This window comes from Nicotiana tabacum, chromosome 22 (genome assembly GCF_000715075.1).
Source record: "Nicotiana tabacum cultivar K326 chromosome 22, ASM71507v2, whole genome shotgun sequence".
NCBI classification, from domain to species: domain Eukaryota; kingdom Viridiplantae; phylum Streptophyta; class Magnoliopsida; order Solanales; family Solanaceae; genus Nicotiana; species Nicotiana tabacum.
In genome coordinates this window covers 77,170,142-77,183,012 of record NC_134101.1, presented here as the reverse complement: position 1 = coordinate 77,183,012, position 12,871 = coordinate 77,170,142, and positions in this window count along the sequence as shown.

Genomic DNA, 12,871 nt, shown 5'->3' with positions numbered 1-12,871 from the left:
TTATGTTGTTTGGCAGCTGATTTATGCTTTATTTGAACTTTATTCAATTCTTGCTAGAATTGGCTTTGTGTAAAGAATGAAACTTTGACATCTAGTATTTGAGACCTTTTAACAATCTGAATTTTTTTGTGTTTGTTATTGCTTGAGGCTTGTCAATCAGAAGCTTAAAAAGTTTATTCTTCTGCAATTTACTACATAGCAGTCCTATGAAATAAACCCACAAAAAATTTATCAGATTAAATAAACGAACAACAAAATTATAAAAGTTTGAAGCCTTCTAGATGGCCAGGTATGAAATCGGCAGATGAAAACTTTGGAACTTTGAGAATGACGATGGGGAAACAGTAAATGGGGAAGGAAATAATGAAGATGAAATAATGGGAAAGGAAGTTGGGGGATTAAATATGGGCCAATAGTAATTAGAAGGAATTTTGCTAAGAAAAAATCTACCTCATGCGCCTACCAGGTGAGGCACACTTTGTGACTAGTCAGTTTTTGTGTTAAAGTGAAATATAAGAAATAGGGTTGGAGGGCCAAAATGGAACAAGGTTGAGATAGAGCGCCAAAATAAAAAATGGTGCCAGGTTGAATGAGCTGTCTATGTATTTGGCCTTATTTATATAGAGAGAGATCCTAAAGTGTGTTTAATCTAGACACTGACATGCAACAGGTTTTAAAGTGATTTAGGTTTTAAATATTTTTTACACCATTCAAGGCATAAAATTATATGCGGTCGAAATAGATTTCGGCCTTCGTACGATTGATCAAGGTCGAAATATAATAGATCGAAGAAAGACTTCGTAATATCTAGATGAGTTCCGAAGATGGTACAAACAAGCTTCGGATTCCAGGTATAGGTCAAATACCGAGTTCAAAGTCATCATCGAGCTCGAGTCCGGATGGAACTATGATGAGATGATTTCGAGCTTAAAGGGCAGAGGTCAACCGGGACCGAGTCCGAATCATCACCTAATCCCGAGTCCGTATCGAACTCTAGAAGCACTACCGACCGACACCGAGGCCGATCGAGCTCGAGCCTACAGACAAGAGCCGTTGCAAACACACTAAGGGAGAGAATCTCGGCGGAAATAAGGGAAAAGTTAATTTATCATGGAGTCTCCACTATGTATTTTTAATTATATGTAAAGTAGGATCCTCCACTATAAAGAGGATGGCTACATTTCTGTAGAGGGCAATTTTTTACTTGCATTGTAATTCAAGCACCATATTCTCCTATATCCAAGGATTATTCTTCTAAGTTTCATTAGTTGATTCATTGTGCTTAGTCCTAAAAATCATCTTCTCTCCAACCTTGTTTATTTCTGCATTCTTTTTCCATCCTTATTTGATATTTCTATTTATCCCTATGATTTATATCAGGCTATATCACATATCCTTATAACTACGTACAAATTCAACTCTATCCGTTTTTCGGGTAAACAGTTTGGCGCCCACCGTGGGGCTAAGGATAACAATGGTTATTTGATATGAATCTGCAAAAACACACCGTTTTGCGCTTGTTTCCGAAAGTATCTTGGATTTCGTATTAGCAATGACTAACTACCAATCAAATGGCCTCACCTATCGACAACAAAGCTAGTCTTCAAGATGAGAACAACAACTTGACACCCAGTACTGAAAGATCACTTTTCAACGCCGTTAGAGCTCGAATCGAAGTGCCGATAGATATCAATTCGCATGTGGCCATTGAGGCGAACATACATTCTGAACCTAAAAATAACATTCACGGTGTCACTCGGTCTGCAGCTCGAGATACCCATAACGTCGAGGGAAATGGCGTCAGCTTGCGTATGATTTTTGAAATGTTGCAAGCTCAACAGGCAGCAATAGCTCAGTTACAGAGCCAAACCTAGCTACCGAGAAGGCCGGAGCCCAGTCCAGCTCGAGAAATTGCCCACAGAACGGAGCCAGCCATAGTGAGGTCAAATAAGCAAGAATCGGGGACTACTCCCGAAATTGCTAAATTACTCAAGGAGCTCACAAAGCGAGTCGAAACCAACGATAAAAAAGTAGAAACATATAACTCTAAGGTCGATCAGATCCCAGGAGCTCTACCAATGATAAAAGGGTTTGATTCCAAAAAATTCGTGCAAAAACATTTTCCCTCGAGCGCAGCCCCAAAACCAATCCCCAAAAAATTTCGTATGCAAGAAATTCCCAAATATAATGGAACGACTGACCCCAACGAGCATGTCACTTCTTACACGTGTGCCATCAAGGGCAATGATTTAGAAGACGATGGAATCGAATCTGCGTTGTTAAAAAAATTCGGAGAGACCCTCTCGAAGGGAGCAATGATTTGGTATCACAACCTACCACCAAATTCCATCGACTCATTTGTCATGTTAGCAGATTCTTATGTAAAAGCACACGCTGGCGCCATAAAAGTCAGAACAAGGAAATCAGACATTTTCAAGGTAAGACAAATGGATAACGAGATGCTAAGGGAGTTCATATCTCGTTTTCAAATGGAACGAATGGATCTTCCACCAGTCACAGGCGATTTGGCCGTTCAGGATTTCACTCAAGGTTTGAACGAACGAAGTTCGACGGCTTCACGGAGGTTGAAGCATAACCTGATCGAATACCCAGCCATCACGTGGGCCGACGTGCACAATCGGTACCAATCAAAAATTAGGGTCGAAAATGATCAGTTGGGGTCGGAACCCGTTGCTCGAAGGGATATTAATCGAGAACAAGGTCCGATCAGGGATCGATACCGACCGTATAATGAAAACTACAAAATCGGTGAATCGAGACATAACCCCGGGAAAAATAACAAAAGAGGTGATCGAGGTCAAGGATCCCGGGGGCTTATGAACATAGGTAGGTTCGACAGGCCTGCCGGATCTAAGGAAGTGCCTCGGTTATCGGAGTATAACTTCAGCATCGATGCATCCGCCATCGTGTCGGCTATCGGACGCATCAAAGACACTAAATGTCCTCGACCCATGCAGACCGATCCTGCCCAGAGTAGTCCCAATAAAATATGCGAATATTATGGCACCCATAGCCACAGGACGGAAGATTGCAGGCAACTAAGAGAGGAGGTAGCCCGGTTATTCAACAAAGGTCACCTTCGAGAATTTTTAAGCGATAGGGCGAAGAACCATTTTAATAACAGGGATTTCGGCAAGCAGAACGAACAAGAAGAACCACAGCACGTTCATTCACATGATCATCGCCGGCACCAATACCCCTTAGGGACCAGTGCTTAAACGCACTAAGACATCGATTGTGAGAGAAAAGCGATCTCGAACTCAAGATTACACACCCATAGGAACTTTGTCCTTCAGTGATGAAGATGCAGAAGGAGTCATACAACCTCATAATGATGCACTTGTAATATCCGTACTTAAGAATAAAATTAAAGTTAAGTGTGTGTTAATTGATCCAAGTAGCTCAGCCAACATCATTAGATTAAAGGTCGTAGAACAGCTCGGTTTACAGGACCATGTCATACCTGCAACCCTGGTTCTAAATGGATTCAATATGACATGTGAAACCACCAAAGGCGAGATAGTTTTACCGACAAACGTGGCCGGGACCATCCAGGAAATGAAGTTCCACGTAATCGAAGGCGACATGAGGTACAACGCCCTTTTTGGAAGGCCATGGATCCACAACATGAGAATTGTACCTTCGACCCTACACCGGGTCCTTAAATTTCTAACATCGATAGGAGTCAAAATAGTGTACGGAGAACAACCGCCCGCAAGAGAAATGTTTGTCATCGAGGAAGCGAATCCAATATCCTCGCCTTCACCAGTAAAGGGATCAGGCTAAAAAAGGGAACGAGATACCAAATAGCAATCACAGACATCGGCTTTAACCTGACCAGATAATCAGAAGATCGATGAAGATGATGACCAAAGGATCCCTCGATCCTTTGTGATTCCCGATGATTCCGACGCTACCGAATTAACGATTGAGGAATTAGAGCAAGTCACACTAATCGAGCACTGGCCCGAACGGAAGGTATACCTGGGAACGGGGTTGACCCCCGAACTCAGGAAAAAACTTATTCAATTTCTTATCGATAACATTGATTTCTTTGCCCGGTCCCATTTAGATATAACAGGGATCCCATAGGACATAACGACGCATCGGCTAAGCTTGGACCCTAGATTCAAACCGGTGAAGTAAAAGAGAAGACTCGAGTCCGAGGAGCTACTTACCAACGCCTAGTAAATAAAATGTTCGAGGAACAAATAGGTAAATCAATGGAAGTTTATATTGACGACATGCTAGTTAAGTTCCTGCGCGCAGAGGACCATTTGACCCATTTGCAGGAAACATTCGAGATTTTAAGGAAATACAACATGAAGCTCAACCCCGAGAAATGTGCTTTCGGGGTCGGTTCGGGCAAGTTCCTCGGCTTCATGGTATCAAATTGGTGGATCGAGATTAACCCCGATAAAATCAAGGCCATCGAAGACATCACCATCGTGGACAACGTGAAAGTCGTACAGAGGCTAACGGGACGGATTGCAGCCTTAGGCTGATTCATTTTGAGATCGTCAAATCGAAGTCACAAATTTTTCTCTCTAATCAAAAGAAGAACGATTTCGTTTGGACCCCGGAATGCCAACATGCATTAGAGGAATTTTAATGATATCTATCGAGCCCACCACTACCTCATACTCCAAACACAGACGAAAAACTTTGCTTGTACTTGGCAGTATAGGAAATCGCGGTAAGCGGTGTCCTAGTTCGAGAAGAGCAAGGTACGCAATTTCTCGTTTATTATATAAGTCGAACATTAGGAGAAGCAGAAACTAGATATCCTTACCTAGAAAAATTAGCACTTGCACTGATAAGCGCCTCTAGAAAGTTAAGACCGTACTTTCAATGTCACCCCATATGCGTATTAACCACTTACCCGCTTCGTAATATTTTGCAAAAGCCCGAACTATCAGGCCGATTGGCCAAATGGGCCGTCGAACTCAATGGGTACGATATCGAATACCAACCCCGTACGGCCATCAAGTCTCAACTTTTAGCAGACTTCGTGGCCGATTTCACGCCGAACCTCATACCCAAAGTCGAAAAAGAACTCTTATTGAAATCGGGTACGTCATCGAGGGTATGGACCTTTTTTACGGACGGGCCTTCGAACGTGAAAGGGTCTGGGCTAGGCATTGTTTTAAAGCCACCCACGGGTAACACTATTAGGCAATCTATCAAAACTACCAAGTTGACTAACAATGAGGTCGAGTATGAGGCCATGATTGCAGGTCTCGAGCTAGCTAAAAGCTTAGGAGCAGAAGTCATTGAAGCCAAGTGTGACATTTTGCTGGTGGTAAATCAAGTAAACAAAACCTTCGAAGTTCGAGAAGATAGAATGCAAAGGTGTTTGGACAAACTGCAGGTCACTTTGCACCATTTCAAAGAATGGACTTTACAGCATATTCCACGAGAACAAAAAAGTGAGGCTGATGTACTTGCAAATTTGGGATCATCGGTCGAGGAAGGCGAGATAAGATCGGGGACTGTCGTTCAACTCTCGAGATCCGTAATCGAAAAAGGTCATGCCGAGATAAATTCTATGAGCTTAACCTGGGATTGGAGGAATAAGTATATTGAATACTTAATGAATGGAAAACTCCCATCGGACCCTAAAAATTCGAGGGCCCTACGGACCAAAGCTGCTCGATTCACATTAGCTGCAGATGGAATGCTATACCGGAGGACATTCGATAGACCATTGGCAGTATGCTTAGGTCCAGGAGACACCGATTACATCCTACGTGAGGTGCACGAGGGCACATGTGGAAATCACTCCGGTGCCGATTCATTAGTCTGAAAAGTAATCAGTGCAGGATATTATTGGATCGATATGGGCAAAGATGCAAAGGATTTTGTTCGAAAAAGTGACAAATGTCAAAGGTTTGAACCAATAGTCTATCAGCCCGGAGAGCAACTTCACTCAGTCCTATTCCCATGGCCATTCATGAAATGGGGAATGGATATCGTCGACCCTCTGCCATCGGCCCCAGATAAAGCTAAGTTCATTTTATTTATGACTGACTATTTCTCTAAATGGGTTGAAGCACATGCGTTCGTGAAAGTAAGAGAGAAAAAGGTTATAGACTTTATCTGGGATCATATCATATGTCGATTCGGGATACCCACCGAAATAGTTTGTGACAATGGGAAACAGTTTATCGGCAGCAAAGTGACGAAATTCTTCGAAGACTACAAAATAAAAAGGATATTATCAACACCGTATCACCCAGTGGGAACGGACAGGCCGAATCAATAACAAAACTATCATTCAAAACCTAAAGAAGAGACTGAACGACGCTAAAGGAAAATGGAGTGAAATCCTACCCGAAGTCCTTTGGGCATATCGAACAACATCAAAATATAGTACGGGGGCAAGCTCGTTCTCCTTAGTATATGGCTCCGAAGCCTTGATTCCAGTCGAAGTCGGGGAACCCAGTGCCAGGTTTCGATATACAACAGCAGAGCCAAACAACGAGGCTATGAACACTAGCCTCGAATTATCAGATGCAAAACGAGAAGCTGCTCTCATCCAATTGGCCGCCCAAAAGCAACGAATCAAAAGATACTATAATCGAAGAACCAAGCTTAGCCATTTTAAACCCGGGGACTTAGTGCTAAGGAAAGTCACCCTCAGTACCCGAAATTCAAACGAAGGAAAACTAGGACCGAACTGGGAAGGACCGAACTGGGAAGGACCGTATCAGGTTCTCGAAAACGTCAGAAAAGGATCATACAAGCTCGGTATTATAAACGACAAACAACTATCAAGCAATTGAAATATGTCACACCTAAAATGATACTACTGTTAAGGTACGACCCTACCATATTCATTTACATTTCAAAACTAACCCCTTCAGGAGTCCAATCAAGAGCTAGGATGGATCCTTAAATACGAAGACCCAGGTCTGAAAGCACACGTTGCACTTTTTTCCCTTAGATCGGTTTTATCCCAAATGAGTTTTTCAGCAAGGTTTTTAATGAGGCAACCAATGATCGTGCTATACTTAGAAACAATTCGATAGTATCCGAGGCATCTTTACAATCAACCTCGAATACTGGGGGGCATTAGCCCTCAAATATATCAAGTTCTGATGCAAGAAAGTTATTTCGTAACAACAGGGTTCCAATAGGAAAAGTTGTAAGAGCCAAATGGTCAAAACGAACCATGCTCATGTAGTTGGCCCGAGCCCTGACACAAAAAATGAACACATGTATAATGACTTGCAAAGAAAGTTCTCTTCTTTACCGATATCTTATATCTAAAAAAAATGTCTCTATTCGAGATTTATTATGCAAACAGGATTGAGTTCGAGCAAGCACTCACTCGACCATTACACCTACGGGCTATATTACTTCGAGTTTAAAACATTCACTTGAATATTAAGCCTACATGCTACTTTTATTCCGAGTTCGAGCAAGCACTCGACCATTTAGCCTACGGGCTATATTACTTCGAGTTCGAAACATTCACTCGAACATTAAGCCTATGGGCTACTTTTATTCTGAGTTCAAGTAAGCACTCACTCGACCACTTAGCCTACGGGCTCTATTACTTCGAGTTCGAAAATATTCACTCGAATATTAAGCCTACGGGCTACTTTTATTCTGAGTTCGAGAAAGCACTCACTCGACCATTTAGCCTACGAGCTATATTACTTTGAGTTCGAAATATTCACTCGACTAATAAGCCTACGGGCTACTTTTATTCCGAGTTCGAGCAAGCACTCATTCGACCACTTAGCCTATGGGCTATATTACTTCGAGTTCAAAACATTCACTCGAATATTAACCCTATGGGCTGCTTTTATTCCGAGTTCGAGCAAGCACTCACTCGACCACTTAGCCTACATGCTATATTACTTCGAGTTCGAAACATTCACTTGAATATTAAGCCTACGGGCTACTTTTATTACGAGTTCGAGCAAGCACTCACTCAACCACTTAGCCTACGGGCTATATTACTTCGAGTTCGAAATACTCACTCGACCATTATGCCTACGGGCTATGTTACTTCGAGTTCGAAACAATCACTCGACTATTACGCCTACGGACTATATTACGTCGAGTTCGAATCACTCACTCAACTAATAAGCCTAAGGGCTACATCATCTCAAGTTTGAGAAATCACTCAACTCGACTACTAATCTTGTGAGCTACCTTATTTCAAGTTTGAGTAAGCGCTCACTCGGTTATAAAGGCTACGAAGTCCAAATTCGATCAAAATTGCCTATATCCTTATGAAAACATTCATAAGACAGGAATAAAATCTTCACAAGGCAGGAAACAAAACAGAAATAAGTCAGTAAAACAAAAAGATATTTATTTACAAGATTGTTTACATGATCGATTGCAACATAAAAACTAAGGGGCTAAGTTTCTTGGCTATCTCCGGGAGCGGTCTCTTCTCTACCGGGCTCCCCCACATTATTGGACCCGCTCTTACTCCTATCATCATTATCATTATCATCATCGTCGTCATCAGAAGCCAAGGCTTCGGCATCGGCTTCGAGTTCTTTGGCCCTTTTAATCTCTTCAGCGAGGTCGAAACCTCGAGCATGGATCTCCTTGAGGGTCTCCCTCCGAGATCGGCACTTAGCAAGTACAACGACCCAATGTGCTCGAGTATCGGCGGTCTCGGTTGCCTTTCTTGCTTGGACCTGGGCAGCTTCAGCATCGGCCCGATAGACGGCCACGAGTGCATCCGCATCGGCCTTTGCCTTTTCGGCGTCAGATTCGGCCTTGGCAAGTTCATAGGCCAACCGAGCCTCGAGCTCCTCTATACTTCTTGCTTGGACCGAGCCTTTCTACTTCATTTTTTGAAGTTGATTTTCGGCGATGATAATTGGGCTCGAGCAACTTCTTTCTCTGCAGCAAAGCGGCCCATTCCTTCTTTCCATTTCAAAGACTCCGCTTTTATCACATCAACTTTTTCACGGAGTTTTCCGATCATCTCAATTTTCTGCTGCAGTTGTGAGACCGAAAAATTAGCCATCATTCTGGTATCGAGCCCATAGGCTTTGAAAAGTATTATTACCTGCTCGGACAGATCGATCTAATCTTGGTGAGCCTTGGCCAACTCAGCTCGGAGGTCTTTTATATCCTCCCCCCTTTGGTCTAAGAGGAGTTTTAGGGAGTTCCTCTCCTCTGTAACCCGTTGAAGCTCGGCGTCGTATCAACGCAGCTCGGTTTGGGACCGAGAACATGCTTCTCGTTGAACTACCACGACCTGCAAAGAAAGAAGAAATGAAGTTAGAAAAGAAGAGCAAACATAAAGGTAATACCAACAAAATAATTTAAGGCTTACCTAATTCGAAGCTTGTTGCACCCCATGGAAAAGATTCGATGCATCACTAGTACCGACAACGCCCTCGACATCGGTAAACAGGTCACGAAAAAGATCCTCTACATCATGAGGCATGTCTAGTTCGAGGGCCCCCAAAGCTTGGGCATCCCGAATCGCCCCTGCGGAAAAAGCAGGGAAGATGGGTGAATCTTTGATTGCTACTGCCCCAAGTGAATCACTTGGAGCATTCTTTTCGGTTCGAAGAGATTCGAGGAGAGCCCCTTCAGACATATCCCCCATCCGTTGGCTTCGATGGGAAGCATCTTCGATCTCCAACAACTCGGGGACTCCTCCCGAATCTTTCTCCGAATTATCCTCAGTTTGAGGCGGATCCTTATGAACCACCATCGATCCAGCTGCCTGTGGAATGTCGGTGGTCTTCTTCGTTCGGGCCGCCAGCGCGGACCCATCGTTTTCTTCTTCTTATTCTTCTTCTTCTTCTTCTTCTTCTTCTTCTTCTTCTTCTTATTCTTCTTCTTCTTCTTCTTCTTCTTCTTCTTCATCCCTTAGACGCAGAACTGATTCTATGGTCAAAGGAATGGTATTCTTGTCCGTCTTACGAGTCGTCCTCTTCTTCGGTTTTGGATCTTCGGGAGCGGAGGCTCTTTTCCTCTTATTATCTTTCACCGGCTTTGGGACAGAGGTCGAAGCCTCTTCCTCGACGGATGAGGGACTCAAAACTGCATCTTTGCCCACCCATACATATGAAAAATTTTATTAAAGTATATGGAAAACGTCTCGTTCGAACTACCAAAAGGTACGAGAAAAGGGCTTACCGTGATTTTTTGCCTCCCATCGGCCCTTTGACAAATCACGCCATGAGCGCTCGGCATATGTGGAGGTCGAAGCCAAAGCTCGTACCCAATTCTTGAGATCGGGAACTGCTCCGGGCATCCAAGAAACCACTGCATCACAGAAAGAGGAATATCAGTGAGAAAAGAAATGAAAGGGCGAAATAGAAGGAAGTAACAGCAGAATCACACTTACGTTTCATATTCCACTCCTCGGAAAAATGCATCTTTTCAGTCGGAATGAGGTATGAAGTCCTTACTCGAACGAACCTGCCCATCTAGCCTCGATCCCTGTACTCGTCAATGCTCGAGAATAGAGCCTTGGTAGTCCGACGCTGAAGTTTTATTAACACTCATCGAAAAAGGCGAGGACGGTACAATCGGATGAGATGGTTGAGGGTGAACAACATCCCCCCGATTTTATTCACAAAGTATCGAATCAAAATAATGATCCGCCAAAAAGAAGGATAGACCTGACCTAGGGTTATTTAGTATTGACGGCAGAAGTCAATAATAACAGAATCGAGGGGACCTAACGTGAAAGGGTAAGTATACACACTTAAAAACCATTTCACGTGAGTGGTGATATCTTCGTCAAAAGAAAGGATTATTATTTCTTTACCCTCCCAATTGCAATCTTTTTTCAGCTGTTTGAGGTGCCTCTCGGTTATCGAATACATGTACCTCGATACTGGCTCACATCGGCCGGGAACCGACGAGCCTTTATCGACCTTAAAATCAGAGGTAAGAACACACGCCCCAGGAACACACTCCTCAGGTCGTGGCTCTACCGATGTTTCGTCGACAGCATACTATGAAGATGAAGCTCTCTCTTTCTGAGGAATGGTTTGTGATGTTTTCGCCATTTTCGAATCTAAAGGTCAAGAATAGAAGAAAGTGATAAAGATTTAGTAATTTTGAAGAAGGGCTTTTGCAAAGAGGAATCACAAAATTGCGAATAGAATCAGAGGGTACGAAAAAGAACTTGGCAAATTTGGAAGATTGAAGATGTAAAAGTGGTAAATGGTAAAAAGAAGGGCTATTTATAGTTTAAAGCAATGGCGGTTCAATATCAACGGTGGACGACCACCGTCTGACATACATTAAATGCCTTGAAAAACTAAATCGACGGGACAGCTATCACGTGCGTCATGATCAAGCTCAATGTGAACGTCAGCTTATAATCCAATCGAGTCATTGAAGAATCATATCGTTTCTCACCACATCCTTCCCGAGAAACTAGGGGACTATCTGTATATGGTCGAAATAAATTTCGGCCTTCGTACGATTGATCAAGGTCGAAATATAATGGATTGAAGAAAGACTTCTTAATATCGAGATGGGTTCCTAAGATGGTACAAACAAGCTTCGGATTTCAGGTATAAGTCAAACACCAAGTTCGAAGTCATCATCGAGCTCTGGTCCGGATCGAACTATGATGAGATGATTTCGAGCTTAAGGGGCAGAGGCCAACCGGGACTGAGTCCGAATCATCACCTGATCCCGAGTCCGTATCGAGCTCTAGAAGCACTACCGACCGACACCGAGGCCGATCGAGCTCGATCCCACAGACAAGAGCCGTTGCAAACATACTAAGGGAGAGAATCTCGGCGGGAATAAGGGAAAAGCTGATTTATCATGGAGTCTCCACTATGTATTTTTAATTATATCTAAAGTCGGATCCTCCACTATAAAGATGATGGCTACATTTCTGTAAGGACATTTTTTTACTTACATTGTAATTCAAGCACCATATTCTTCTAAGTTTCATTAGTTGATTCGTTGTGTTTAGTCCTAAAAATCACCTTCTCTCCAACCTTGTTTATTTCTGAATTCTTTTGCAATCCTTATTTGATATTTCTATTTATCCATACGATTTGTATCAGGCTATATCACATATCCTTAGAACTACGTACAAATTCAACTCTATTCGTTTTTCGGATAAATAAAAATATTGAACTTTTCACATATTATCCTTCGACAAAGTTGTCTACTACTTGTTCACGTTTTATCAAAAGTCATTTAGGCATCACCATATTAGAACTTGCAGATTTTTCGTAAGAAAGAGAAACTAATTTCAAGACAAGGAAAAGAGCACTTTATCACTGAGGAAAAGCTGCACATATATATTTGGCAAAGACAACGTCCAATCTTTTATTACACATGTATACACACACTGATATATATAACCTAGCTACCAGGCTACCACCTTTGATGCATGGTCTAACCAAAGAAATACGCATCGTATTACTTAGACTAGACCAAGTCTTTCACTACATAAAGTTGGTACAATTAGCACAAAATAACTCGAGAGAACACTACTACTAGTAATATTTAACGCTAGTTATTTTTGTTATACTTAACATTTCAACACGACCACATATTTCTTGAAAAAAGTATCTATATATTTCTCGATGAGGAATTAATATCTATGGATTAACTCTAGAAATCATTTCCATCAAGTCAATCTCCTTGTTACTGACTTCACCTTGCCTGAGTTCATAAGGAATAATCTCCAAACCCATGCATTTCTCCATAATGGAATTAGGACCAACATGCATATCTTCCATAAAAGAATTCATTGTATTCTCTTCAAAAAATTTATCATCCAATGCAAATTCTGGGACTTCACTGAAATCAAAATCACGAACTTGCTCCATATTCCCTTGGGAAAACTGATCAGTGGCTTCTGGCTTAGTCGATACCT